Source organism: Lissotriton vulgaris, chromosome 7, assembly GCF_964263255.1.
Source record: "Lissotriton vulgaris chromosome 7, aLisVul1.2, whole genome shotgun sequence".
NCBI classification, from domain to species: domain Eukaryota; kingdom Metazoa; phylum Chordata; class Amphibia; order Caudata; family Salamandridae; genus Lissotriton; species Lissotriton vulgaris.
The window spans coordinates 744,605,792-744,612,788 of record NC_141695.1 but is presented as its reverse complement, the minus strand read 5'-3'; positions in this window follow the sequence as shown (position 1 = coordinate 744,612,788).

The window sequence follows — 6,997 nt, the reverse complement described above, 5'->3', positions numbered from 1 at the left end:
TATGACATATATTAATAGCACCATAGTTATGGGTACTCTTTTTAAACATGTAATTTTGAAAACAAACAGCCAGAGATGCTTATCTGGGGAGATGTATAGTGTCCCAGTCTCCAGCCTATTCTTTTCAGGGTGCAGTAAGGAAAAAATTATTATGTTAAGTTTGTACAGGGGGGCGTCATTCTTCAGGTATCAGGGCCCAGAAAGAAATGTAGTTCATCATCCGTGTTCTGGCCTGTCCTAGTTGTATCCAGACGCATGATCCAAAGTGCTTCTTCTCTTCTAAGGCGTAGTTCTCTATTCCCACCTCTCGCTTTTACAACGTCATTGCCATAGAAGGTAAAGGTTTTGATATTTCCTTGTGAAGGACATGAAGCCATATGTATTGCCATGGGGTATCTGGTATCCTTTGTGGCATATGCCCTTGCGTGTTCCCTTATGCGTTCTCTGAGAGGTCTAATGGAACTGCCCACATATCTGCTTTTGCAGGCACATTCAATGATGTACACTGTGAATTTTGTATCACAATTGATATTTGTGTTGATGGCATGCTGTTTGGATCTATGATCGGTAAAGGACTTGATTCCATGGTTTGCCCATCTGCACATCGAGCACATCCCACATTTGTAAAAGCCTTTAGATTTTTGGGTTAGCCAATCACATGATCTTATGCCTTGGGGCACGGTCGGGCTTAGTCTGTTTTTCAAGTTCCGACCTCCGCGGAAGGTTATTTGTGGATGAGCTCCTATCATGGTGGTTAAAGTTTTGTCAGCACTTAGGATCCCCCAGTGTTTGTTGAAACTTTTGCGTATCACTGGACCGAGTTCGTTGAAGTCTGTTATGAGTCTTACAGGTTGTCGTTGTTCCAGCCTAGGAACTTTGGGCATTAAAGTTGACTCTCTGCTTATCTTTTTGATTTTTTTGTCTGCTTTCGAAATGACCTGAGGTTTGTAACCTCTTTTGATAAGCCTGGACTGCATTTCCTTAATGCAGGTTTCAAATTCTTGTTGTTCACTGCAGTTTCTTCTGGCTCTGATATATTCCCCATATGGGATTCCGTTAATCTGGTGGATGAGATGAGAACTATTGCTGTGGAGGACTGCATTACAAGCCTTTGTTTTGCGGAAAAGTTTACTGTGGAGTGTATCATTCTTTACATATAGTCCTATGTCAAGAAAAGTTACCTTTGTTGCTCTTATATGTGAAGTGAATCGCATGTTCATGTCATTGTTATTCAGAAATGCGCACAAATCCACTAGTGTTTCTTCTGATCCTGACCATATTAAGAGGCAATCTTCTATATAGCGACCCCAGTACACTATATTGTCAATCCATTTTGTGCCTTTGATGCTCCAGATCATTTCTGCCTCTAGAGCACCCATGTAGAGGTTCGTAAATGAAGGGGGGAACTGTTGTGGAGTACTTTCCTTTATCTACAGTGGAAACTGGTGCTAGGGTAGAGAGAACTCCACATGACAGGAACCAAGAAGGTGCCAGCTGCAGGGAGGCAGGTGAGGGTCACCATGATCATTCTGCACTGACTATTAATCAAACAGTGGAAAGCCCTCAGCTGCTGCCTCACAACATCGGCAAGGAGTCTTATTAAGGCCAGGATGGAGTGACTGAGGGGGTGCCGGAACAGATGGCAGCAGAGCCAACAAATAAACAGGTCAGTGCATGGTATTTGCTGGAACTGAGGTATACCCCTAGAGCGGAAGCGGAAATAGGAAGTGTGAATTCTGTTGGGTCTGATGACCCAATGCTTCTGGAGAAAGATGAAAATGAACCAGGCAAAGAACTTGTGGGGCAACAACATCTTAATGCAATGCCTAAGGCTACAGCTAAGTCTGAGAAAAACACTCACTGGGACTTCTATATAACTCTATAAGATAGTTGCAGGAAGAGACCTGAAATTAGGGGCTATCAGAAAAGTCACACCAGAAACTATCAGAAAAGTCACATATGCTGAAATTGGGGATTCAGTTTCTGCTGTGGAAGAGCATGCAGGTGTAGGGGTGTTCCCAGGCCTAACTGAATAACAGCAGTCTCAGATGTCTGATCTAATGTGGAAGATGGAGGATTTTGAAAATAGGCTGGGCAGAAATGAGATTTTAGAGCCTTACTGAGAGAATAGAAGGCAGCAATAGTATGGTCTTTATGGTAAATCTCCTAAAAAGGGATTTTCCTGAACTCACCATTTAGAAATGAGACTTGGAAATCCAACGTGTGCACAGCTTCCCGTTAATGCTTAAAAAACTATGTGGTGCCAAGTTGATGGACCCAGGGATGTGTTGGTTTACTTTGGAAGTCTTTTGTTGAGTCAAGCAATTTTTTTAATAGTCCATCCCGATACCAAGCAGAGTTTCAGTGGGCATTCTTTTTTTGCCCGCCTGGATATTTGTCAGGCAACAGTGGCGAGACGATGGCAGCTTAGGCAGCTCCTAACTCATTCCAGGACTTGGAAGCAGGCGCCTTTCTGCTGAACCCAACTAACCTGAAGGTCAGCTTTAAAGGCAAATGAGGACATCTTGTCTATGATAAAAGTTCAGAGATTTTGAAGAATATTTCCCCTGATGTTGGGAAAGTCTCCTAGTATATGGAAATTAAAATAAAGTGATGACTGCTGTCAATATTGCTGGTCATATTGTTCTTGGGGTAGTGTCTTGATATGTGTAGGTGGGCCGGAAAAAGGGAGGAATTATCTATTGTTTTCTTCTGCAAGATAGGGGTGGAGGAACTTAGATGTGTTTTCTTTTGACACTTTTGTATTCCCTCAAAATATGGTATCTATGAGCAGAGGGGGAGAACATGTGAAGAGTGGTATCGATATCCATTATTCAAGCCCTGTAGGGCCTGATTGCTTCAGGTTGGTGGTGGAGGAGGGTGTTTGGAGGATCCTGTGGGGTGGAGGCTTGGGTTGGGGGCCAGGGTGGGTGGAGAAAGGGGTGGGACGGTTGGGGGCATTTTAAGAGGGGAGGTATTGGTACAGACCGTTCTTTGTGGGTAATAGTACACATTTCTTCTAGAACGAGGAGTATGAGTAAGATAAGCATAGTAACGGTTAATATCTGTGGGCTGAATGACAATAGTAAAAGGAGAAAGGTGGCTCAAGATCTAAAAATCCTGCAGGCGGATATACTCTGTCTACAAGACACACACATGGAAGAATCATGGAAACACCTACTTGGAACCATTGGCTTTAAACTGGTTGGGCATACAACTCAGTGGGTGAGGACCTGAGGAATTGCCATTATGGCATGGGGAAATATCTGCTGTTTCAGATAGGCTTGGAAGATGAGTGTTTACTGTATGTCAGCATGTGAATGGCCTTTTCACCTTGGGTTCGTGTATGGGTAGGTCGCTGATGACCCAGCAATCATCAATTGGTTGAATAATTAAATTCCCCTAAGGCTAACTATGATAGTAATATGTGGAGACTTACATTTTAATGAAAGTGTGGGCTGGATAGACGGTAGGTCAAGCAGATATTTACGAAGTAAGCCAAAAGGTTTTAAATTGCTGGTTTGAGTGCGGAATAAACATGGGCTGGCTGATGCTTGGTATAAGCTTAGAGTGCCATGTCTGACACACTTATTATTCTGCACCTCAAAAGTAACATGACTGTTTGGATTATATAGTTTTTTCATACAGCATTTTACAGGGGTTTAAAATGTAATTTTTTCTAGGGAAATGTTAGACCACAACCCATTGGCCCTAGAATTATCCAGGACGAGTTTCGGGTCTACTGTTAGACACTGGATCTTTGAGCGCGCACTGCTCTCGGATGAAAACTACATTCAGCATATGAATGGGGGGATACTGTCCGTTTTGGCCTAAATCATGAAAAGAGAGTAAAGTGGCCGCTCATAGGGCTATATAGAGCGTTGGAAGAAGCTGAATCCCAGCTAATTTTAACAGTCTCAGAAGGGCACAATATGGAAGGGGCTCAGCGCAAGGTGGCATAAGCTAAAGCCGCGATCAACTATATTTCGGAAAAGATAGCTGCAGAAAAATATATAACATGGAAAAGGGAATGCTATGAATATAGTAAATTGGTGGGGCACTTATTGGCAGTCCAAGCTAGGGAAAAAAGTGCGAAGTCTGGAATAAGGGAAATAAGGGTTGCTCATGGTGCCTTGGTCTCCGACCCAGATGGAATTTGGGAGGTTTTCAGGGGATTTTATGAGAAATGTTTTAAGGAAGAAAAGAACGATGATATCGTCTTAGGGGATATTATACACTTTTTTGACTCAGTACCCTTTGGGAGGCTTAGCGTTGAAGAACGAGATCTATTGGAGGCCTCCCTATTGCTGGAAGAAGTGCAAGCTGCCATAAAGAATTTGCCCTTGGGGAATGAAGTAGAATGGGATAAGATCCCTCTAAAGTTTTACAACGTTTTTCTATCACTACTAAAATCAAAGCTGCTAGCAGCCAGCTCAAGATTCATGGTCAACATCAAACATAATTGTGTTATCGAAAAAAGGTAAACCACGGAAGAGCCTGGGATATATATGCCCATAACACTTATCAATAGTGACACAAAGATCTATTCTAAAATTCTAGCCTCATGTTTGATTTTAATTAAAAGTAATATAGTATCACCAAGACAGCATTGGTCTATACCGAGAAAGGGAGTCACAGACCATACCCGCTCGGTCATTGCAAGTTTTGATGCCTTGACTGTGTCCGGGAGCCCTATGGCCTTGATATTATTAGATGAAGCAAAAGCTTTTGATAAGGCTTCCTGGAAATATTTTTGGACAGTCATTGGTCAGGATAGATTAGGACCCGGATTCATTAGAGCAGTAAGAGCTGAGTACCAAAGACAGACTGCAATTGACAAGAGGGTATTCAGGGGAAATCCAAATAATTCATGAGGCACAGGCAGGGGTGTCCCTGTGCCCCTTTACTCTTTGTGCTTTATAATAATCCCCTGATCTGGAACTTGACCTGAACCCCCTGATAGTACCCATGCAATTCCATGGTGAGGATACTAAAGTGCTTGCTTATGCAGATGATGTGGCAATAGTTACCCCTAGCCCCGCAATGGCTTTAACAGAAATTGAAAAGGAGGCTCAGGTGTTTGGGCGATCTCAGGCTATTTGCTGAATCAAAGCAAAACCCACGTAGTATGTAACAGTTATTCACAGTTTAGGGAAGTTAGGGTAGTTGAGAGAGCTGTGTACGTAGGAGTTACCATGACGGTTCATATCAATCTAGCCAATGTTATAGGTAAGGCAGATAGAGAATTGCAAGGAATGGACAATTTGAATTTTTCTTTAATTGGACGTAGCAATGTTATACTGATGATTTTCCTAGTGAAAATGTTGTATCAGTTCAGGGACTCCCTCGGGAATTCAGCAATTACTGATTTAAAGCTGCGAATATCATGATTATATGATTCATCTGGGCATATTTGAAAAGGAGGAAGGCACTTAAATATATAACTCTCCCTTGAGATAGAGGTGGTTGGGACGTACTGGATCTGAAACTCTATTACCAGGCAGCGGATCTCCAGTATATGTGGTCCCTCTCAGTGGATGGGTGGGAAAAATTCCTCCTATCTTTAAGCTGTTGATCAAGAAAGAAGCTAGGGGATGTTTCTTGCGACAAGTTTAACTCAGCGACTTTAAAAAAGTTTGATTTAAGATCTTTCAGGGTCCTTTGAAGACTTGGAATTCCCTTCGTAAAAAGCTGGACTTCGGGTGCTGCAATTATTATACCCCAATACAAAGAAATCCATCACTTTCAGATATTTACCGGGGTTCGATCATGAAGGGCTGGGAGAAAAGTGAAATTTAGACATTAGGTGATTTCTTTACTCATGTTGGTATAACCTAATTTAAGGAACTATGGGTTAAGTTCGAGATCTCCAAGAAATGCTTTTTATAACATTTATAGACTCAAGATGTTTTTTACTTCGAAAGGAGGGGGACCTGGGATTTTCAAAAATAGAGCTTTTGGATAGGATGGTTGAAAGTCAGCATTGTATGATCAGCCACCTGTATGACGATCTGAATGCCTTGTTCCGGGATGATCTGAAGGACAATCTGGACAATGGCAGAATACGCTGGGGACCCTAGATTGCTCTTTCCTGGAATCGCTCGAGCTAGGTCGTATTATACTGCTTTTGGCCAATCTACAAGTCCAATACTATAAAATGATTTATGATTTATATTACATGCCCTAGAAAATTGCTAGAATGGTTGGACTGTAGGTACTGTATGCCTATGCTGTCAACTTCAGGAGGCAGACCTAATTCATATGTTTTGCTGCAGCCCCCAACTGGAATGACTCCATAGTGAGATTAACAATTTTTTTGATTCTTGTTTAAGATATAAAATCACCTTAACTCCTTTTGGGTGTACACGGGGAAGTGGTTTCAGGCCCTGCTCAGTGGTTTACATTTATATTTATGGCTGTGATCCGCTTATGTATCACTTTGTCCTGGTTGGAAGAAATCCACCCTTCTTTTCAACAATGATTTGCCAGACATTTAGTATTGTTTAGTTTGGAAGTGGCTTTGTATTTTTAAAAGAGATAAAAAAGCCAACCTAAAGGGTAAACAGATATTGGCACCCTGGCAAGGTCGTCAATCCGAGGATATATCTCACCATTAGACCCTGAGCTAGCTCGATTGGTAAAAGTCTTGTTGGGGGCAATGGGGTCGCCAATCACCAGCTATTAAGATTCAGCCTAGGTCTGCTGTTTAAAGGCAAGTGCCTTTGTATTGCTGCTTACCCAGAATATTGGTTTGGAAACTTTCTGTATACTTTGCACTTTAAGGTTTAGATGTATTCGGCTGCTATTCCCTTAGGGGATTTGTTAGACATTATACATATGTTTTTGAATTCTTTACACTATCATTTCTGTTTTTTTAATCATGTATATTATGACATGAGATCTCCTTGTAGCAATAGAGTATTTATGAATTCCTCACTAGGATATTTTATAAGATGTGAGCATTTATGATTCCTCATTGTTGTCTTGTGTATTTTAA